General features: G+C 44.7%; 1 protein-coding gene across 2 annotated transcripts in view; it reads left to right on the plus strand.

The window, feature by feature from the left end:
• Positions 1-436: 436 nt before the first annotated feature.
• LOC144810444 (uncharacterized) overlaps positions 437-24023 on the plus strand; it is a 538113-nt gene continuing 514526 nt past the window's right edge. For both annotated transcript variants that reach the window (XM_078673784.1, XM_078673785.1), the window contains exon 1: positions 437-521. The gene's annotated coding sequence lies outside the window, so the exon portion shown is untranslated. The remainder of the gene's footprint in view (positions 522-24023) is intronic.

Genomic DNA, 24023 nt, shown 5'->3' on the forward strand with positions numbered 1-24023 from the left:
ACGGTAACCGTCCTGAATTTGCACCCATGCTAGTTGGTTACCCTAACTGTACGCCGTACTGTTGCCCATCACCTCCCCAATCTCTCCGTCCTTTCCGAAATGCCTACACGTCCCGAATATTTAAGCCTGTCCCCGTCTATTCTGTAACGAAATCGTTTCTTGGGAAACTCCACTTGAAGCCAACGAGTGATTGATTCACGTTATGCTGTAGTACCAGCTAAGTATCCGACTCTAAGAGGCGGACAACAAGACACAGGCACGTGCTGACTCGCCAGCCAATGAGCACTGCGGAATTCGGAACGGCACACTAGAATTGGCTGGTGTGCACCCCACAGCTCCAATACTTGGCCACTTTACACATAAGCAGCACTGCCCCCTCCGTGACACTCAGCCTTGTGATTGGCTGTTGTGCGATCAGGAAGTGCTAATAATACGGACATACGAGTAGTGACTCCCCGTTCAAAGAATAAATGAGAAACGGACGACGGGGCGGGCATGAACCTGAATTCACAGACGTCAGTGTAAGTAGAGGAGAGGTGGCCACCGCACCGCTTATTGGTGGACAGTGTTGTAAAACTTGTTTAAGCATAATGATTTGCAATGGATATCAAATATCTGGTGCAGTTGCTTAGATTTGTACTTCTGTGGACAGTTCGAGGAGTTAATGTGATATACTTTTTTATACACGATGAAAATAGCTGATTGGATCTAAATTGATTGGCTTCTTGTTTGTTGATATTTCCGCGGGCGCCCGTCAATTCGATTTCTATAATTGACCTTTTTTTCTGAGTTGACAGAGCAGTTTATTCAATTGACTTCAAAACTTTATAATTTCGTATATTCGGCAGATGGTTTGCAGATGGTGTTCTCTTCAGGCCATCTTATTTACCACAGTAACAACATTCTCAGGGATTGAGCACCACACTTTTTTTTTTTTTACATTTAAAAAATAAGAAAATGTTCTAAAATGTATTGCAGTTCTGTTTTACTGTTCTTAATTAAGTCTCTACAGAAGCATGTAATGACAATGACAATACTTTATTTGAGTGATTAATAAAAATCAATACAAAAAGAGAGCATTCCGTATAAAAACATATCTAAAATTGAATAAAATAATGTATGTGTAGGAAGCATGTACAACATGGGACCTTCCACCTGTTTAAAAGTCAAGTTATACAGCGATCAGAGTGTTCATTAGGGCTTGTCGCGCATGGTAGATGAAGTTGGCCATGTGTTTCACCGTGTCCAGCAAGTATAGTTGATAAACTGCCACCGTGTCCAGCAAGTATAGTTGATAAACTGCCTCTTTTACAGTACGCGTTCCGAGTTGGAGAAGGATGGGCCTTAGATGGATTCTACGGGCTGACAACCGAGCAGGGCAGCATAATAGGATGTGAGGCAATGTTTCACGCTTATAGTGGCATAGACGACACTCCGTGATTGCTGGGCTTAATTTGACAGAAGGATGCAGGTATTTTAAGGGGAGCGCATGCAATCTTGCAGCCAGAATCCTTTGTAGGGCTTGCCTGCCCAATGGCTGTATTAGGTGTGGTTTATGGCCGTTTAAAGTGTGAGGGATACTTTGGGTCTCATGGAAGCCTCTGACTGTCCGAGCTTCAATATCCAGTTTTCGTGAGCACGATCTTACTTGCTTTTTTATGACTGTTTTGATAGTTGTGTATTTGATTGTATAGGGATCCCAGTTCTCAGTCGCTAAATTCAAGAGCTCTTTGGCTGAGGCTAGGCCGGCTGACCACGGGTTACCTGGCTTTTAAAATATTTTGTTTATAATGAACTTCATCGAGTTCTCTGGTGCCGTGGTGGGTAGGTAGTAGTATTTTGCTAAGCTTGCTAGTTCTTCCAAAGATTGCCGATTAAGATTGAATTCCAAGCGTATTAGAGTGTTCCTTGTTCAAGGCGGAAGGCAAAATACCATTTTGTAGGCTGCACAGTTGATTTTTTCGAGGTCTTGCCCCAATTTACCTGGAAACACCTGTATGGCGTAATTGAGTGAGGGTAGTCATTTTGCACTTAGAACTCGTCGGATTGCCGTAGTGGTTGGACTTTCCAAAGTGGCGTTGAGCTTGCAAATGGCATAAGTGACCATTTTGGCTTTCTGCTGGAGCTTGTTTCGATGAACCTGTGGTCGACCAGTTTCGCTGAGCCAAACCCCATGGTAATTATATGATTGTGTGCTTGATAGTACTAATGATCCTAGTCTCCATTTTATTAGCTTCTTTTTTGTATAGCGGCCAAAGATAAGTATCTTTGATTTTGTTGGATTTGCAACCAGTTTGTTTTTGGCATTATACACTGCTAATGCTGTTAAGCCTTTTTGAAGGCCAACTTTGGTATGGTCCAGGAGGACCAGGTCGTCCGCATACTGAATCAATTGGATTCTAACTCCCCCGATCCTAGGAGTCGCCAGGTTTGCCCCCTGCAATGCGTTGCCCAGATCTGCTGTATATAAGTTAAAAAGAAGCGGGGCGAGGACACAGCCCTGCTTTAGCCCGTGGTCGGTGCTGATCTTTTTCGTGGCTGATTCACAGGAAAGTTTGACTCTTACCCATGTTTGGGTGTACAGTGATCTGATTGCTTGAAGGAGTTTCGGACAGATGTTCCAGGCAGCCAGTTTCTTCCATAGAATATTTCGATCTACACCGTCAAAGGCTGCTGTGTAGTCAATGAAGCAAGCGATAAGAGGCTGGTCGCCTGAGCCAATGATTGTTGTATTAAGTATGATAGGGCTATAATGTTATCTGTGGTGGAGCCTCCCGGGCGGAATCCTGTTTGATAGAAGGGAAGCAAGTTCTCCTTGGTGACCCAGCCTGCTAATTCCATAAGGAGAGAACTTGCATATGCCTTGCCCTCCACGTTCAATAAGGCAATCATTCGGTAGTTCTTAGGGTTTATGCTTGGCCCTTTTTTATAGATTGGATGTATTAGAGATCCCCTCCACGAGTCTGGGACATCCATCAGGAGTCTGCACTCTGCATACAGCTGGCCCAGGTTTTCTGCCGAAAAGTCGATGTCCTCCCTGAAGAGAGAGCCCGGCAGACCATTTGGTCCGGGGGCCCCATTGTGGCGTATTTTTTTCAAAATTGCTCTCAAAGCCTTTCTTTCAGCAGGTGTAGCGTTAGCTGGAGGGGACGTGGGTTCAGTCATTTCTTGGTTTGGATGATCTTCCAGGGCTGTTCTCTTACTTGAGTTTTTCTCTGGGACGTTGGTGTAGAGAGTTTTTACGTGGGCTATCCAAGTACTAGCATCAAGTGGGTTCTCCCTGTTGCAAGTTCCATGGGTAAGCTTATTTATGTATTGCCAAAATTCTTGGGTCTTACTAGGGGCAAGCAGCTCGAAGATCTTAAACCATTTTCGCTCTGTTACTTCACGTTTCACTTGCCAAACAACTTTTGCGTGAGTTTTGGCCGCCTCTTGTAAATCCTTTTTTTGAAGTGAACGATCTGGTTTCGCGATAAGCTCTGTGTTTAGAGTTAAGTGCTTTTGAGGATTTCTTAATTGCCGGTTGGAAACCCAGTTTATAGGTGGGATTGTCGTGGGCTCTTTGATTGTTGCTCCCTCGAAGTTGGTTCGCTAAGACATATGCGAGAGCGCCCCACTCTCCAATTCTGCCCTGGTCATTACGGGCGGTCTGCCAACCTTTCCAAGTTAATTTCCATGCAAAAAACTTATGGGACGGAAGCGGTCTCCATTTGATTCTTCGAAGGAGTCTGTGTTGCTCATCCCCATTTGTGGCTCCTATGCATGAAAGAGTGTGCCTAATTTTCGCACTCATGGACAATTCTATTATTAGGGCGGCATGGTCACTTTCAGTCCGAGGTTGTACGTTCTAGTTTGACGTATGATTTTGTAGGCGATCACTTAATATTATGTAGTCAATTGTTGTCTGATTATTAAAAGTAGGAGGTATCAGTTCAGTTGGGTGGTTTTTTGTAGTTATGCTGTGTGATGTTGCCAGCTTATAGACTCGCATTAACGCATTAAATCTTCTGGTGTTACTGTTATAATGATTTTCATCAATGATTTGCCCTAGGTCGTGGATGTTGAAATCACCCAAGATGACTGAGTCCATACCTGCGTACCGTACTAATAGGGTTTCGACCTCGTTTAATAGGCGGGTCAGATTGTCGTTAGAGTACGGTCCATGTTGATTATAGTAAATATTGATGAGGAGAATTGGAATCGGGCCATCAATCGTTGTGAGTCCTTTCAAGATTCCAGCCAGGAACATGTCTGAAGTATTCTGTATTGTTTAGAAATTTACTTTCAAAGCATGCTTTATATACGTTGAAATGCCCCCCGATGGTCTCCCAAAAATGTTAACCTTTTTTGCAGGTTTAAAATATTCGGCATAGTTACCTATTGGTGTAGGGGAGGTGGCCCATGTTTCCTGTACACAGATTATGTCCGCTCCAACCATTAGTCCCACAGCTCCTGGGCTTTGCAAAGCTTTGTGTATCCCGGCGACATTCCAAGACACTATGTTAATGATTGGATTGTTTACCGTGGGGTTGTTCTGGTCATTGTGGCTACTGTGGGAGTTTGTTGGTGCTAGATGGTTACCCGACTCTTGACCGGTGCTAATGTTGCAAGAAACAAGCTCATTATGCCTGGTATGGCCCAGGGTATTCTTTATTGTAGTCAGATGCTATTAGGAAGAAGTATTTAAGGCCAAGACCAGTCTTTACTACTCTGCCCCGTGATTGAGCATGACCGGTTACCTCCTTCTGTATGTTTGTAGATTTGAATTGAATTACTGCTCCGCTGTACTGTTTGTGTACCGCCTATTGAGCCATGTAAGATCGATCCGGTGGCAGGTGGAGTTGGATGATTGATGTTCCTGTTTTTCCTTCCCTTCAAGTCTTCATCTCCCTGTTGATTGTTATTATCTTTCAAAATCTCAGGGTATTTTGTCGGTGGATGAGCCTTAATTTTTATTCCCCAATTTTCCAGTTGTTTTGTATCCCTTCAGTGCATTCGCCATATTAAAATTGGAAAAGGTTATCTCTGTCGTTTCGTTTTGTTCACTAGGCCCTGGACCAGAGAAGGCCACCCTCACAATGTCCGTTGTTTTTATGTTCTTAAGTCCTGGGATGCTTTCGCAGAGTTTCAAGAGGTTCCCTCTGTTGAGGATGTCCCAACTCCCTTGTGAGATGTATTCGGGATATAGCAATACTTTTAGGTTTTCGCGGTCTGAGTCTGACAACTGAACAGGATTCCGTGAATTGAAAGGAACCGCCGGAGCTTCAAGAGGAGATATTAGGTTCCATGTGGGTTTGTCACCTTGGACTAGTCCCTCCTCAATCCTTTTTATTTTTACAGTGTGGATTTGTAAATCAATCCCAGCGATGATGGTTTGGTCCGAGCAAGGTTGGTCGTCTCTGTGGCTTGCCCGAATGATGATTTTCTCCCGTTGAACGTTGGATGTACATTCCGTTTGGCGGTCCTTATGGACATTTGGGTCTGCAGGGTCAGATTTGTAAATGTTATCGTGACCGGGCTCGTAGACCTGTAAGCCCTTTGCATAATTCAAGATGCTACTTGGCGCGGGAGATTTTGCAGTCGAAACTTTAATCAAGTTTTCGCTCAAGCTGCATGGTAGGCTCTTGGGAGGTGTTATCATGGTGGATGTTACACTTGTTTGTATGTCTCTGTTTTGGTCTGCCAATATTAGACCCCGGCTCTTCTGGTCCTCACTGCTGGTAGTTTTATTATCCTTGTTTGCTGGCGCAAACCAATGCTCGATTTTTTCCTTTTGCGTAGGTTTTGTCTTTTTTTGTTTTATATTACCTTTTTCAGTTTTTTCTTATTTTTTCTGGATAAGGATTGTCGCTCTGGGGGCGATGTGTTCGAATCGTCCGGTTTTCCAGGGTTATTGTTGGTTGTTTGATGGAGTTGTGATATTGAATGTGAGTTTGGATTTGATACCTGAAAGTTGGGGCTCAATGGGCTTTTTGGTTCATTGATGTTACCGGGAATTTCCTGGGTTCTCACTAGGCTGTCCTGGCTGGCCTTTGAACAGAGGTTTGGGTCCAAAGTGGGCTGTGTATCCCTTAGAGTAGTTTTGTTTGTTGGATCTCCACTTGGCCTTGAGGGCCCTGAAGGTGAATGTGTGGCTTTTGTCCTGTTATTTATGTTCTTTGCATTTGTTCTCGTTATTGAATTTTGAGGGGAGAAGCGTGTTGTATTGTTCTTGTTTCTGTTTGCCTCATGTTTAAGATCCATGACTAATGTGCTCATTATTTCCGGGAGTTTTTCCAAAGACTGCAGTAACGGGGAGCACCCACAGTCGTTGGGTTTCATCATTACCTCTGTGTCTGCCTGCGCTCTGCGTATTTTAAATGCTCCAGTTTTGTATCCACTCCGGTGATCAGGCTTGCTACGGACTGCAGAATGTTTATTTGAATGTCAAGTTTGTCCGCGTGCATTAATGCGGCATTTCCCATTGATATCATGGCCTCGTTAATTAGTGCTAGGTGGTTTTCTATTCTTTGTGAGGCCAAGCTGGATTCCCGGAGTGGCAACTGTTTGTTTGAGTCTGTTAAACTTGACTCCAAATCTAAGACAAGATTTTCATTTCGTGTGGGGGCTACGTCATCGTCCTTGTCCCCCAGTTTGATGGGTACATACGGAGACTTCAGGAAGCCCGGCTTAGATTTCAGTGGTGTGCAAATAACCTTGAGGTTCACAGTGTTTTCTGTGGGGGTTTAAGATTCCTTATTTATTTCACTTCCCTCTGGAGCCATATTAGATTGTGGTTCCGGGGGGTCGTAAGACAAATTTATCGGAGCCAGTTTGTTGGTTCCTAGGTCATTGGCTCTGATTGATTTTAAATTGTCTTCAGTTTGTGTTTTATTACCCTTCATGATCAAGACTTTTGGAAACAGAGGAACAGTCAATGAGGGCTTTTGACTCAATGTTTCATTTTTAATTGTGCCTGATGGTTTGTTAGCGTTAAAGCAGTGAGTGTCAAGCCTGGAGGCATCAGGAAAAGTATCCATTGGTTTTCCGTGGGCAGTGGAATTACCTTGTTTTGTGTGGTGTGGAAAGTATTTCCTGATGTCGTTGTTGCCTTTGGCGCTGCTACTACTGATGCTATTATTTGTGTTTTTGATACAGTCTGTGTTGTCAGTCATCATGATGGCACAGGCTTCTTGTTATGCCTATAATGCCTGTGGCCCCCTTTATGGTTGTATTTGTGTTTTTGGCCTCTGTCCTGGAAGCTGATCCAGAAGCTGGGGAGGAGTTCGTACTTTCTTCTCCCGATTGTGTCCCATCGTATTGGGTCATATCCTGTGAGGACGGGTCATGTCTTGTATTGTCTTTGCCCATGGGGTATAGCATCCTGGCTTTTTGACGTTGTGCGGACTTATGAGGACGATAGTTGGACTGGGGTTGTATAAGGCCTGCGTTCCTTGTTCGCATAATTACTCTGCACGATAGTTGTCAAGCCTTTAATGCGGCGTCTATGTAAGTTACAATATTTGTCCAGTCTTATCCAGTATATTATCCAGTATAGGAAGGTGTAAAGAGGCAAGCAAAGAGGCAAGCGTAGGGAAGCTAACGATTTCCTTCCGTTTGAGATGGTTGAGATAGTTGTCCGGTGGTAGCAGGTGGGGGAGTTTGTTTAAAGGATGTCTCCTTAATTGCCAATTATCTCGATCTGAGAGGGGGTCCGTCCTGGCAGTAGCAGTAGCGGTATGATAAAGGCTGAAAAAGTGATTTGTTGAGGTGGTGATTAATTAAAGCGGGGGCAAAGCTAATATTGGGGTTCCTAGATACGGCCGCCTCGCTGCTCGTTTTGATCATCCCCTCCACCATTGATCGCGTCTCTCTGCGGTCGGGGGAGGTGGGCAGCGTTCACAGCAGAGACTGCTGCTTGTATGGCGAGGCGTGACAGTGCGAGGCAGTGCGGGGGGCGGGTTGGCTCACCTTACTTCCCTTGCCGCTCTCAGCTGAAGCTGGAGTCTCCACGGCATGGCGGTGGCGGTGCAGCGGTTCGCCAAATCTGGATGAGAACTAGGTCCCGAATCAGCATAGGAATCGGAGTCAGGGTGAGCTGTTCCGCTGTTCCTCTATGCCGCAGTGCCTGCTGCTCTCAACAGTTCACAAATGCCGCTCGGATGCTGCGCTCCCCTCCTCCGTGCTCCTCTGAGCTCACACTACGCCCTCTGCTCTCAGTAGCTCACAGGAAACGCTGTTTCCACTGTTTCTCTGGCCGTCGTGGGGCTCTTGTTGCAGCTTCTCCCCTAGACTCCCTGCAGAATACCAATGGTAGCTGAGCAGGAGCTTGGGAGCTACATGCTATACTGTGGTTCACAAGCACGCAGCTTCCCCTCCGGCTCAAGAATGCCTCAGACTGCTCCCTGGGATCACAAGGTCCGCCACTGCCTCAACCTCATCTCAGCCTCATCTGCCGAGTGAAGCCATACCTTCCTCGCCTCGTTTCACCAGCCCCGACGCCCCGGGCTTACCGCGGCCGCTCACGGAAAAGGCAAGGCAAGGCAAGGCAAAGGCAGGCAGGCAGGCGGGCAGGCACACACTGGCGGGACGGCCGGCGGCCAAGCAGCTTCCCAATGCGCTGCAGGCAGGCGGGCTCGGACGGCTTCACGGCGGCTCAACGGCTTCAGCTTCGGAATGCAGTGAACTCCCGGTGTGCCTCAGGAGAGCAGCAGTGCCCGAGCTGGCCGTGGCTGCAACGGAGAGACAAGCGGAGCCGAAGGCAGCAGCAAAAACGAGGTGACTGACAGCAGGTCGTTTTGGTGTATCTGTTTCCCTTTATGAGATTGGCGGGAGCCACTGGGGGCCATCTTGGAGGAGGGAGACTAGAGCGCTTTTTTATGCTTGGAGTTTCTGTGTGGAGCCGGAGGCTCATGGGTAATTACTGTGGCGAGGAAGACAAGGACTCGGAGTAATGAAGATTACCGGCAAGTAACCGGGGCATCATTAAATCAACACATTTTACACTGAGCACATTAAATATTGGTCTCCGTGTAAAAGCCTGCCATATGAGGAGGAACTTATTCTTTGGTTGCTATAGGTCAACATAAACATGTTACATTTACACGCCACAAAAATCAGTGAATCAGAACCACATTTGGTTTGTATTCTGCTAACGTTCAAGTGAAAAGCAAACCGATGCAGGTGGTACTCATGTGTTTTCTATTTGCTGCAAGATGTAGATTTTACTGGGAATATGGGTTCTGTTTTCACTTTTAGTTTAAATATTGCAGATTTATAGATTTTGGAACATACATGATGGATTTTTGTGACCATGTTATTTGTTTGGTTAAATTTAGTAAGGTTGTGAATAGAGTCTACATTTTTTGATTTTCAAATAGAAGGACCGGTAAATGCTCGTAAGTGAAGGAACACCTGTATCTACTATTCTTAAAAAAAGAATGGGGTGTTCCTGATGATTGAAATTATTTTGATAAAGTTCTGTTCATATGATCATTTTTTTTCCTCTGTACTCATCACATTTGCGAATGATGGTATTTTACCATTGCTTGGACTTGGTCAGTTTTCCTACGTTCAGCTGGATAACTTGTAGCAAAAATACATATTCCAGGATACTTGGTTAAAAACTAGGGCCATATGCTTACCCCCTGCCCTCACTCCTTAAATCATTAATTATGTTTGTTTACATCCAGTCCCAAATCTGGTTATATCACCCCCTATTAAAATGACCTATCCTTGAATCCACTAACTTCCAAAGCCTAGAACTTGCCTCCTGTTCTCTTCCTTGAATTTGTTTTTGAAGAAGGTGTTTAACTGAACTTTTGTAAAGCATCTTCAACAATTGACTAAATCCCTCCAATCTTCCCTTTATCAGAAATACAGCATAGAAATAGCTACCCCACTGTTGGTTTGTCGAATGTCCTTTGCATGGTAAATGGACATCCTGTGCCCAAATGCTTGCAAAATTGGTATCATGAATGTTATTCTGGACCTAGCTATCCAGCTGATTTCGTGTGTGTAGAGGCTTAGTGTCCTTGGTAATGATGGGTCGAGAACTGATTCTGACACTTCAAGGGGCAACACCCACCTCAATGGTGTTCATTGTACTACTATTCGTGCCCTGGGTATATTACAAAAAGTGGTGGTGGCAGTGTACCTTGATTGTGAATAAATCGCTTTTTGAAACCATTATCTCTGTGTCAAGGAGAGGCAATCATACTGGCTCTTTTTGTTTGTAGCTTTTATGTGAAACCTAAATTCTTATGCTAGCATCCTTTGTGCATGTTAAGTGTGTACATGGGCAGTGAGTGTGTAACACATGGTTTACCAGTAGGACTTTGTGTATTGTTTGACTACTTGGACCAGTAGAATCCATTTGGATTGCCCTTATTTAGCAGGTCAGAAGAACAGGTTCCCCAGATGCTGGAAATGCATTGCCTGCATTCTTGTGTTGTAAATGGGAGACACAGATGTGAGAGGGGATGGAGACCGAGCTACTTTATAACTCCAATAACGGCCTCAGTAACAAAGGACTGCTGGTTAGTTTTTCCGGAGCTCTGTTATTAGTCTGTGCTTTTGGATTATGGTAAGTAATTATGAAATGGTATCCAAATGTCTTTGGTTTGTGCAGACTCTGGTAGAAACTCTTTACACAGTTCAGTTTGTTCACATATATTTCACTTATTGGTTGGAGTTTTTCCACGTCCCCAGTGCTTCGCTAGCAACAAAGTCAAGGCTACAAATTTAAGATCGACATAAGGAAATGTTTGTACCAAGAACTAAAAAACTTTGCTGCGGCCAGATTTGAACAAGTGTTTGGGGTGGGAAAAATACATGTTTTCATTTACAGTAGTTTGTATCTCCCAGGAAAATACGGGTTGTATAATGTAAACATCTATAGGAAACAAGCATTTACAATGCAATGGTATCGGCATTATTAAAGGTAGAGCTATTGGCATTGCTCATGACTTTTTTTCATTTTTAAAAAAACATAAATGGTTTTGTCATTTACAATGGCAATAGGTGAGCATTAGAGAGTAGTCGAGAGTATTCGCACAGACAGAGCAGAGCACACACACAGACAGAGCCACACACACACACACACACACACACACAGACAGAGCCACGCACACAGACAGAGCCACGCACGCACACACAGACAGAGCCACTCACACAGAGCCACGCACACACACACAGAGCCATGCACACACACACACAGACAGAGCCACGCACACACAGACAGAGCCACGCGCGCACACACACAGACAGAGCCACGCACACACACACACACACACAGCCACGCACACACACACACACACACACACACACACACACACACACACACAGACACACAGAGCCACGCACACACACACACACAGAGCCACCAGGGGTGGGGAATTCATATCGCCCGACGCCCAGGACATATTGTTTGCTGACAGGGACAACAAGTAATTATGTTTTTATTGTCCGTCGGACAAGTAGGCTCCACTTCCTGTAGCAGAAACCTTTCCCAGAAAAGAACTTGCAAAATCCTTCTAACCTGCTTCCAAATGCGTGCTGCGTTTATTGGCATAACTTTCTACGATTTAATAATCCTTTGATTCACTGACAATACCCAGAAGTGCTTCCCTCCTTTCTGAGCACAGCGCAAGGCACGCACTGACATCTCTTTGAACATTGCGGGGCAGGCCTGCCTTACGCTTTTGGAAAAGGAAAAAAAAACCTCTCTGCTTACACGGTTTCATTCAGAGTGCAGGCTGTAACTCACAACTGCACGCTGAAAGCATTTAGGCCAGTCACTGTTGCTTGTAAGCAGAATGCACAAGTACTTCATTTCACAATAATCCTGTGTTTCCAAGTCTCTGCACTCCCCAAAACCTGCCTCGTGGCCCCATCATTCAGAGGTCATTGCCCTTGTGCCTTTGGTGTAAAGCACACGGCCTATCACCACCAGCTGCCGAGATCACGGCTGCTCCCCAACACTGTGGCTATTACTGTGATCGGAGCTATTATCAGATCATTCTCAGCCCACAAGATAAGAGGCCGCAAAAGCGTAGTAACATATAAATGCTAAAGTTGCATTTGTAAAGTTGAATTTTCTGTAAACTATGACGGGCAACAAAATATTGTGCCCAGCCCCACATCAAAAAAGTGTTGTCAAAATCCACTTTTTGATGTAGGGCCTTGCACAATATTCTAACATTAAGTTTATGGAAAATTCATCTTTACAAATGCAACTTAAGCATTTATATTTATATTTTTAACACGCTATTGCTGCCTCTCTTACCTAGTGGACTGAACTCTGATAAAATACCACTCTAAACCTATTTGTGCGTGTGTTTGTGACCATCAGTGCATTATTTTATAGGATTTTGACAACACTTTTTAATGTTTTAGTGAATTGAAAGCTCGTGCGGTGCTAAAGCTAAATCTACTGATTAAGGGCCCCCCACCAATAAAACCTGGGGCATAGTGAACCTCTCCCTATAGCAGCTACAGCAGAGGTGAGTTTTTTTATGGGCCTCTCATCTACAACTTGGCAAAGAGATGATTAACTAAAAGAAAATAGAAGATGGGTTGCTAGAAAAGGGAGAGAAGGATGGAAGAGGGGCAAAGGATAGATGAGTGGGTGAATGTATGGGTGGATGAAAGGATGGATGGACGAGTGGATAAAAGGAAGAATGGATGGTTGGGTGAAATGATGGACGAGTGGATAAAAGGATGAATGGATGGTTGGGTGAAAGGATGGATGAGTGGGTGAAAGGGTGGATGGGTGTGTGAAACGATGGATGGATGGATCGATTAGTGGATAAAATGATTGCAGAGTAAATAAAAGTCGGAATGAATAAAAGGATTTCTAGTAATATAAAATCTGAAAGGATAGGTGTAGAGCAAAGTAAATGAAAATCTGAGAGGATGGATGTATGGCAAAGTAAATTAAAATCTGAGAGGATGGATGAATAAATGAATGGCAAAAGGAACAATTGATGGTTGAAAGGTGTTATTGTTTGAAGGGTAAGTCAAATGATGGATGCATGGGTGGATGGATGCGTGCATAGATAGTGGATGGGTGCGTGCATAGATAATGGATGGGTGAACAGATGGGTAGATGTATGGAATGGCCGATGGATGGAATGGGAAGAAAGAATGAATGATAGAATGAATGACTGAATGTAAAGGTGAAATGGTGGACATGAGCAGACAGATGTAGCATTAAAGAATAATGGATAGATGCTTGGATTGAAGTGACAAAGGAGTTTTAGGGAGATATGAGCTCACTTACATCACTTACTTGGTGCTGTCAGAGCATTGGTCAAAGTGGGGGGTATTTTAACTTTCTGGCTACTCCCTTGAATAAAACCATCAAAGGGCTGTTCCTTTTACTTAGTAGCAGAGTATGACTGTAAATCACACACCATAATCTCCTTTTTTTTTATAAGAACCCCATCTTCGCATCCCTCAGCACGTAGAGGATACTACCTGTCAAAATGGAATAAGCTATGCAAGCGTGGGCTGTGCATACCTTGATTTGTGCACTATACTGAAGATGCTAGGAACAATGGTAATGCAAGGCTCAACTATGTCTTACATGTGATCCACATGGTACCTGAGCTACACTGCATATGATCTTTACAGTGACCTGTGCAGGACATGAGCTGTAAAATAGGTATGAACAGTGCTGTGCATCATTCATGTAAGGGTAAGGGATAGTGCATGAGGGAATTGTTACATAGAAGGTGTAAAGTGTATGAGCTGCACTACAGAGGATACAAGTTGTTCTAGAGATGAGGTGTGTCATGCCCGTGGGTTGTGCAGGAGCTATGCAGAACACTAGCTGTGTGGAGTTTGAGCTTTACTTTGCATGAAGTCTGCATGGTATGACTTGGAGAGGCAACTAAGTAAATTGCTGTGAAAGGCATTACCTTTCTTCTTAACATCTTCAATGACAAGTCAGTGCCTGCTGTAACCATAGTACCTTAATATTTTTTCAATGGCCAGTCTTCGGGGTTTTCTAACGGATGCATTTTTCTTGCTGGCTTCCTCAAATCCCCCCCATCACCTCTGAAACAAATTGGTAGTTTCTCAGGGAAATAATATAGTGACAAATTTGCATTTGCTTGCTAGATGTATGGTCGCCCACAGTTTATTCGGCATGTCGGGATGCTAATGTTTAAAACAAAGTTGTGTAACATGTTCATGGGTCAATTGCATTAAAGTTAGGTCGAGCAGAGAATTCAAGTCAGATATATTCAAACACAGTCAGCAGGAATCTCAGCTTGCATTACTGACAGGGGATCCAATAAAAGCAAGTGTGCATTGTCTGCAACATTTACAAGTTGTGGCTATGTGTATAGCTTCCAGAAGACTCCTTTATGATTTGCAAGTGTATGAAGAAGAATGGAAGCAATATTGGAGATTTTATTTTGAAAACGGACAATGTACCCCAAATAATGTGCTCCTTGAAAAAGGGATTAAGAGAGCAAAATATTTGCAACTTAAAAATGGTTGTAGTGTGCAGAAAGCTACAATGTAGAGTTTGAAAACATTATTTACCATTGCACTAAGGAATCATTTAATACATGAGCTTTGGTGCATGTCAATATTTTAAAAACAAAATAAAGGCAAATCAACGTAAAACTACTTTGAAAAAAATGAGAGATGGGGCTACTTCCAAGTGACTACTTTGTCAAACAACGTACTTTGCCCTTCTAAAGTATATGTTTTGCTGGTATATACCCTATGTCCATCTGCCTACCCTGACATTTCCAATGCTGTATTGGGTGTTTTGATTGGCACTGTGGTTCCTGAGATTACCCGCCTCAAAGGTTTGGGTTCTCTCTCTTTATTATATAAGTATGGAAGTAAATACATGAAAAAAAGTTCCATTGGGACAATAGAACACCAAACGCTGATTGCAGTTTTGTGGATATGTTCTTATATTTCCCATGTTAGGGACCGTTGTCTCTAATAATATAGTAAAATGAGCCCTGGCATAATCAGAAAGGCTGCTTTCCAAGCTCTTACATGAGAATGCGGTCATACATTGAAACCTCATTGTTTGGTATCAAATGGGACAAGTTGATTTTTTTACAGGACAAGAAGATTTCTTAAACATTTTGTCCTTTGGACAAGAAGATATTTTATAAAATTCCACACCCCTGGCCACGCACACACACACAGTGCCACGCACACACACGCACACAGAGCCACGCGCGCACACACAGAGCCACGCGCGCACACACACACAGAGCCACGCGCACACACACACACACACACACACAGAGCCACGCACACGCACACACACACACACACACACACACACACACACACAGAGCCACGCACACACGCACACACACAGACAGAGCCACGCACACACACAGACAGAGCCACGCACACAGAGGCACCGAAAAACCGGGATGACAAGCAGGGAACAGAGGCACAGAAAAACCGGGGGAACAGAGGCACACAAAACCGGGGGAACAGAGGCACAGAAAAAACGGGATGGCTCAGGGGGAAGACATCGAATTTTCCTAGTCTGCCAATGGAGTGGAGTGGCATATGCCACTACAATGCAAGCTTTAGACTCTATACATAACAAAAACTGCTTTAGCTTTTGACCAGGGTTGCCTGCCTGGTAATCTGTGATGCCATCTTCAGTTCCCGGCTTGCATCACAAGCTCTGCGAAGCCCATTTTACCAAAAGTGATTTCATCCTATAAATAGGGAGTGCAACTTTCCACTGTGGATAAAGTTGCAAAGTTGGACCTCAGGCTGCTACAACACCTCCACAGAGTCAAAACTCGGCAGGGCTGAGATTTCCCTGACAATCTGCGGATTACTTTAATAAATCCCAACCGCTCCCCCAACGTCCACAATCCAACTGGCCCCCTCAACCACTATTTATTTATTTTTATATTCATCTATTTTTTTTATTTGTTTGTTTATGTAAATATATTTAGTTGCTTACTAAGCATAATGCCCACCGAGGCCTATTGGTGCTTGAAACGTATAAAAAGAAAAAATGGAAATAGACAGAAGCAATGACTTTATGGTGCCAGAATTAAACTAAAGCACATAAGAACATTTTTCTAGAATCCTTAAAAGCTCAAAAAATAAAAATAGGAATTGACTGGATCCCCTGAGTTAAAGCATTCCAAAGTTTGGGTAGCACGTTTTAACAAGCTGGATCACTGCATTGGTTACGAATAAAACATTGAGCGTGTAGGTAGTACTGGATCGCAGTTGGAGGCGGGCTGCAAAGGAACCACTAAACACTAAAGAAAGACTGTGCCAGATTGGTACAGAGCTCTGGGGGTGGGACAGAAGGTTGAAAGAGGAATCTTTAGCGCAGAGAGAGTCTTTTCCCGGAGATATGGTCAAATTTGTTGAGACTCAAACTAATCTGTCAGCCATGTTTTCAAGCCTCTGAAGCTTGGAGGGGAGTCGATCTTAGGTGTAGTATTGACAACGCACTAATTTTGACACCCTAATTTGTCTTGATTTATCGCCCGTGTTAGGTACAATCTAACCGTATCATTTTGCTTCCCCATGCTAACATTTTTTGTCTGTGACCGTCTCAGTGCTCTTGTTTGCGCCGTTTCTTACCTCTCCCACTCAGCCTATATTTCTCCCTCCCTTAAAATCTGGTGTAAAAGTCAGCCTCCTTTGGAGTACCCCGGGGAAAATATACCCTTTCCTATTCGACATCTATTTGTCCCCATCAGCCCACACTTTGAAATCTATGGGTTCGTGCTTTCACATGTGGCGCGAGGCTGAGTGAACAGGGCCCGCGGCGAAGCGCGCGAGACAAGCCACTGGTGCACATCAAACAGAATACGTATACAGCAGCAGCACCGAGGCGAAGCGCCCCCTACCTGTGCCAAGACATCGCCGGGTCTGCGGAGCGCCCGCGAGGCTCCGATCAGGGAGATCCCGGACTGCTGCAGGCTCTTGTCCCCGTGTTGGACGCTCACTAAGGCCGCAGAAAGTGCCTCAAGGCCCTTGTAGGGTCACACTGGGCGCTCTCCGGTGGCGCTGGGATATGATGGTCAGTCTTTCCTAGTAGAGCCTCGACGCTCAGATGAGGCGCTGCCCACTCCGCACGTGCTGTCTGCAGGCTGCGGGCGTAAAATGCAGGGAAGGAGTGACGTCACCTGCTCACGGCCTGGCCGAGTGACCTTCAGCGGGGAGGAAGGTGTGAGGGGCGGGGGGAGAGAGCAAAAGAGGGTGTGGAGGAAGGGACGGGAGAGGGGTCGCAAAGCAAAAGGAGTAAGAGAGAAAAGAGTGAGGGTGTGGAGAGGGGAAAGGGAGAAACACAAGAGGAGGGGGGACCACGAAGGAAACAGGGCCTCCCTTCTCAAGGGCCACAGAGGCAGCTCCCAGCGATCCTTGGGAGGCATGTCACGGGGTGAATTTAGGGCCTGCTGCCCGGCTTTCTCTTCTGTGTGCCACCCTGTCTCGCACTTTCTCACTGTTTGCAGGAACATGAAATGTAAATCTCAGATCAAATTTTATCTCCATCACCACACTTCTGAATGACTATATCGAAAAATAACAAACACTCCATCAGTCTTTCACCGGATGGTACCCCAAAATCGGGAACACACTTCCAGTAGCACCCAAAAAGTCACTCACGCCCAGAACCGCGGTCAAGACACTAAGCTGATCAAAGTATATCAGAGGGGCCAGCTCTGAAAGGCCGAGCGCCAGAACTTCTGTACAGCTCCCAGAAGCATTCGTCGCATCGATTTTAAACAAATCTACAAATAGAAAGTAACTTTCCTTATGCACTGTCCTCAGCGGGTTAGTGTGTGTACCAGTGAGCTGTGTGTGACCCTCGGTCACAGGTTCAAGGCGTGGCAGCCCCTGTGCAGCCATTGATACGTCTATGCTTTCTAAAATGAGCACCCTTTAAAAGAGCGATAACGCCTGGTATTTAAGCACAACGAGATAAATACAGTTTGGGGTGTGTTGGCGCTACATAAACGAGTTTCATAATAGGTCCTTGGATGAGAAGAGCCCAGCCCAGACCTGCCCTGAGATGGGGCCTCTCGCCTTCCGACGGGTCAGCGCCGCGAGGGGACGCTGGTGCGTTTCCAATCCCGGCGCTTTTGAATATTCATCGTGACTTTGCTGTTTGCCCTTTGTCACCTTTGATGTCGGTCAGCATTAAAAATGGCAACATCTGTGGTCGGGTGATTGTGGGGAGGAGGTGGCCATTGATCCTGGCCAGAAAGGAGCACGGGCCCCGGTGACGGATGTGCTTTTAGCGCCACAAGACGCGCAGCGAAGGCTGGGGGTCACCGGCGCCCCCCCGAGCAAGACCGGACTACCCGAGGGATAACTGAGATGAACAGATGAAATCTGAGGGAAGGAGAGGAGGCAGGGGCGAGGCATGAACACGACCAGCTACAAAGGATTCAGTATGGCAGGCAGGCCGATAGGGCTGTGTCAGAGTCACTCGCATACCAGATAGACAATGCTGGATAGGTGCGGTTGGGCACATCAACCTCCAGCCAACTTCCTTTCGATTGCTGGGAAATAAACTTGAAAAAACAAGAGCGGAGCCTCCACACGACCACCTTTCTCCGAGGCGAGGCAGGAATGCCTCGGAGAAACCAGTGTCTTTTTGCGATTCGTGGCGTGGTTTTCGTTCTCTCCTCTTCCCATTGGCTGGAAGGTAAAATTCCAGCCAATAGGAAGAGAAAGAAAACAAGGAAGAACCTTAAAAAAACGCCTCCGAAAAAGACAGTGCTTGGAGCGAATGACGCCCCTCTTCTCCAATGGCTGGCCAGCATTTACTAGGCCAGCCGATGGAGAAGAGGGGCGGGTTCCAAGCCCCCTCTAAGAAACATTAAATCTTCGGGATCCACCCACACTGCTTACAGCAGTGCGACGGAGTCCTCGACCTAAAAATGGGTAAATGGATTATGATTTTGTTTTATTCACTTTTAAATGGTTTCTACAGCATTAACAGCTATGTCCTGTTCTGTCCTATTTATGTGGTGAACAGTCGTTGTAGCTGTAGACTCAAATATCAAGAAGCATTGGCAAAGTCAATACGTTTCCCTCTGCAACATCTCTTGGTTTTGTCAATTTATTTTTTGCTGTCCAACATGTTTTAAAATGAAAAGCGCTATGACCTAACCTGCGCTCATCTCATTGTATCACTTTTTTCTTTTAAGGCATGTTTCACTGCTGTGCTGCACGTCTTAAGAGAAAACAAAAGCACTATGATACGACACGGCCAGTGCTGGTTACATCAGTGCTTTATATTTTGAAACTTTAACAAGTCTAAATGTATAATGAAAAAAAACAATAGATTTGTAAGTGACTGTAAACAATCAAACAGCAACATAAATATGAATCTATGCTCATTCCTGATGCTTTAATCTTTCTTAAATAAAAACTCATGGGACTTAATTGCAGAAAAGTGTTCCGTCTGTGAGACAGACTATTGTCCATGTAATATGTCAATGCTACCCATAAATATGCTGTGTTTTTTAATTTTACGCTGCTGTGCTATCTGTATAGAAACATTAACAAAGTCAAACAACTCTGTGTGAGCTATTTTGGCTTTAAGGTTTTTTTAAAGATGTCTTGGAAAAAAATAAAACTAAGCTCTATGGCACGGCCAGTTCTGGCTGTCATAGTGCCTTTTGCTGTAAGGCGGGAGTAGAGAGAGGGGGCAAAAAAAGGACCTGAGGGGGTGGGAGGGACAACAACAGCGAATCGGGAGGGGGTGGGATGGGTAGGGCGAACAACAAGGAGGAGCGAGCGGATGCGAGTCAATAAGATGGATAGATAGAGCCTGCAAACGCATGCACTCTTAAGGAGTGCCTGATTAATAATAAGAAGTACCTGTACAAGCAGCGGTCAGTAGAAGGATACTGGCTACAGAGACCGGAAACTGTACTTGGTCCAAGCTCCACTTACCACAGTATGTCAGCAAGTACTGAAGAGAAGGTAGAAGCAGCAGGAGGCTCTGTCTAATCAGAAGCAAGGAGATGAGAGAAACGTGTGAGCCAGCTAATGGTGTATAACTGTAAGTATGGGTCAGGCTGTAGACAGTTTTTAAGCTTTTCCTTTTTATTTGCAATAGCTTTCTCTGACAGCGCATGCGTGCTGTATAGGTGAAACCTAAAAACACAGGCTTAAAAGAAGAATGCGTAGGTGACTGGATTACAAATTCATATTCCAAAGGATCATCAGTTCCTGAAATTAAGCGTTTGACTAAAGTCTGAACTTCACTATTTGTGATTTTATTTTTTTGGGTTGAATTATGTTTTTTTTAAGATCAGTTAATGCGTGTTATAATGAAGTAAATCTGCTTTGATTTTACTAACCTTCGTTAAAATTGAATTGGGCAGTATTTCACTTAGCTTCATGGAAAGCAAAACAAATGCATAGATATGTTTCTTCATGTATTTCCTTATATGATTTGTATGCAGCTCTGTTTTTTAATTCCTCAGCATAGATGACTGAGGTTACCAAAAAGTCTTACTTGCATTTCACAGGACAAAATTTTGATAGACTTTTCGTGGGTTTTTTGTAGCTTCCTTACTCTGATCCAGCACTTAAAAACACTACCTAGTACTGCACAAAGACGGATGTCGGACTTCTTAAGAATTTCAGATTTTTCTTGATTTCCCTGGTTATTTTTTCAAGTCCCCCTGTTGCTGCAACACTCTTGCTGTTGCTCCAGCTTCTTTCTTAGTCAGTCCTACACTGTTAACCACTCTTGACTGATTTTCCAGATGCTGTATTCATTCAAGCTTAAAGTCAGAGCCAAGTGTTCTTGTACCATGCTTGTTCTCTGCTCAATCTTGACTGTTTGATGTCGTGTTGAAATCTGCATCCAGGGTTGACTGCATTCGATCTTTCCTCTCAGGCAGAACACAAAGCATAAGGCTCCTGCACTTCCTCTCTGAACCTACTGAGATCAGATGCGGAGTATCCAAAAGATCCTCCCTCAGCCCTACGCTCTTCAACATCTACATGGCCCTCATCGCAACCATTGTCAGTAAACACGGACTCAACATAGTCTCTTTTATGCCAAATACACCTTCTTCTTCCCTCTCCAAGTATGAAGGATGTCACAACCTGGATGAGCAGTAGCTGCCTGGAGCTCAATTTTGAGAAAACAGAAGTCCTCATCCTCTGATCCACCCCCTCCACATGGAACAAGTCTTGGTGGTCCCCACCTTTGGAAACCCACCCACCCCAATGGACCATGCTCATAACCTCTACATCATACTCGACCCTTCACTCGCCATGAACTGCCAACTCAAAGCTGTATCCTCTGCATGCTTCAGCACACTCCGCAAGACCTTCAAATGGATCCCCCCGACTCCGGGAAGACCGTCACCCACACACTCATCATCACCAGCAGACTGGACTACAGAAAAATGCTCTACACCGGAATCCACAAAACCATGCTCCACAAACTCCCGGCCATCCAGAGTGCCTCAGCCAGACTCGTCCTCGACATAACCATATCACCCCACAACTCGCGACCTCCATTGGCTGCACCTATTTGCTGTATTCTTGGATAAAGTGGCGAACAACCAATGACAAATTGGAATGAAGACAAATAATACACAACTGGGTGGCTTATGTTATGTAAATCTGGTTTTAATTGATTAAAGAACCCTTTTGTGTTCTGATTTTAACTATGTGTAAATGGGTTGTGTTTTGTAGCCCTGAAGAAGTCACTTGTGAAGAGACGAAACATGTTGGCTACTTGAAAAAAACAGATTTTATGAAGATTTGTATAAAGAAACTTTTAAAAAATACAAAGAATTAGTGGACAAATGTTGTGCAACCCATGTCTTAAAAAGATGTATGGTACATGTATATGGAAGTAAAATGGTGTGTTGGGCACCCTTGTGTAATGTGTTCAGTGTGTATGCAGCACTCCACTCCAGCAGTAATAAAGTGGAAACACAACACCAGAAAAATCCACACCAATCTATAAAAAGAGAGTACATTTTAATAAATAACATATTAGAACGACAAAAATCCAATCAGTAGAACTGGAGATATGCAGTTTTCAAATCTTAAGTAAAAGTTGCACCAAGTAGTGCAAAATGTCAATTGTGGTTCTCTGGTCTTGCTGGATCAGAACAGAGTCACAAGTTCAGGCCGACCACGATGGAGCACGAGCTGGGTAAATGACCAAGTGTCGCCCGCTGGACACTGTAACTCGTTTTACATGGGCTGAAATGTGAAGTCCTGCGTCACATCACATCTAGTTGTGTTGGTTTTAATGAGGTCGCTGATCAGGTTGAGTTGCGTGTGCTGTGCGAGTTTTAGGGAACCCTTTGTTGGCAAATGAGGAATAGAATCTGAAGCCTGCTAGGGGTCCAGGACTTGGGCAGCATCTCCTTGGGATCAGAAGTAACTCCAGCAGAGTCCAGGAACAGGGCAACGACCCTAGTGTGGGCAGCTGTTCAGATTCAGAATAGGTCTCTGGATCTTGTTATGTCTGTGTAGCTCACACAGGAGGCCAAACAGATAGCCCTTGCAAATCACTCTGGTGTTCCTGGGTTCAAGGAGCAGGTCAAGGCTTCCTTTCTCGGGCATCAGGACAGTCCTTCCAGCAGAAAGCAGCAGAGCAGTCCTTCGTCTGAGTCTTCCACAGGTCCAGACGTGATCTAAAGAATGACTTGGGAATTTCAATATTATTACATAGTGCCAGGCTTGGCAGTGGGGGGGACTTCCTATACCACACCCACATCTGGTTCTGGAAAGTTCTTCCCTTCAACTGTTAAGGGTTCAAGTAGTTTATGGTGATAAAAGACTGGTGTTAAGTTCCTCTGTGTGTGTGTGTTTGTGTGCTAGAGGCACCCCTTTGGGATCCAAGTGGGGCAGGAAACCGCTCCTACCCCCCATCCTGGCACGATGGCCCATCCTGCCAACATCCAATACCCTTTGTCTCGCTGTCTGGGAGGATTACACAAAGGAAACATGTACGTTAATCCCAGTCATGTGACACAGGTTACCATTAAACACAAATACGCGTAGAAGCATTGGAATGTCATCAAGGATTTAGAGGGTTACTGTATTGGTGCTGCACTGCGGTAAGAAGCCAGTTTTAAACAAGCTTAGTAGTTTGTTGCGTGTTTTTTTTGTTGTTTTTTTGGGTTTCGTTTTAATCCGGTACATGCTAGAAAAGCTCCAGCAAGGCTTATTCTTCTTATTCTTATTCTTATTCTTATTATTATTATTATTATTATTATTATTACGTTTTGTTCTTTCTTGTTCCCTAGGCTCTCCTCTAGGGAGGGAGTTTTGGAAACCGTCCAGTTCTCTTTGGTATCAAGAGTAAGCTGTAGTGGATGTGGCCTGGAAGATACGAAAATGGCCGCATAGAATGTAAGCTCTCGCTATAGCATCAACAATTTGCATTATTTGATGACTTGAGCAGCTGAATACTGAGATTCTGGTTTTGATTGGGGTACTGACAAGGAGATCTGGCCTGCAAGGTTTCAGACCTTGACTGTGGCTTGGCCCTCAGTGGTAAACCACAAAAAGAGAGCTAGGTGTGTTCTCCAAGTGGCGAGTGGGAGCAGAGCCAGCAGAGGCCTCTAGTCCGATGGAGGAAGAGGAATGTGTGAGACAGAGCAGCCAGAAGACCCAGATTGGGTGCAGTCTTGACACCTGGGTACTATAACGAAAGAAGGAAACCATCCAGCTGCCCCCCTGCAATGAAAGTTGGCCTAACTAATGACCCCCACGCAGCCTATTGTTCCTGTCCAACAGCCACCAAGTGAGTTAGCAGAACAGAGAGGGGTGGATAATACAGAGTGGTGGTGGGACGGTAACGAAAAGAGGAAGAACTGGTTGGGGAAGGAGGATACAGACAAAAAGGCCTAGCAAAACAAAAAAAAATACCAAACAAACTAACCTACCTCCACCAAATATATTAACAAAGTAATAGAAGCGCCTCTATTGGATTGAAAGCGGAGTGTGATTGCAAAAAGAGAAGAGCCTACTGGCCCAAAAAGAATAAAAGGGACCGAAACATAAAGCACACACATTAC

The sequence above is a fragment of the Lissotriton helveticus genome, chromosome 1_1 (assembly GCF_964261635.1).
Source record: "Lissotriton helveticus chromosome 1_1, aLisHel1.1, whole genome shotgun sequence".
In the NCBI taxonomy this organism is placed as follows: Eukaryota; Metazoa; Chordata; class Amphibia; order Caudata; family Salamandridae; genus Lissotriton; species Lissotriton helveticus.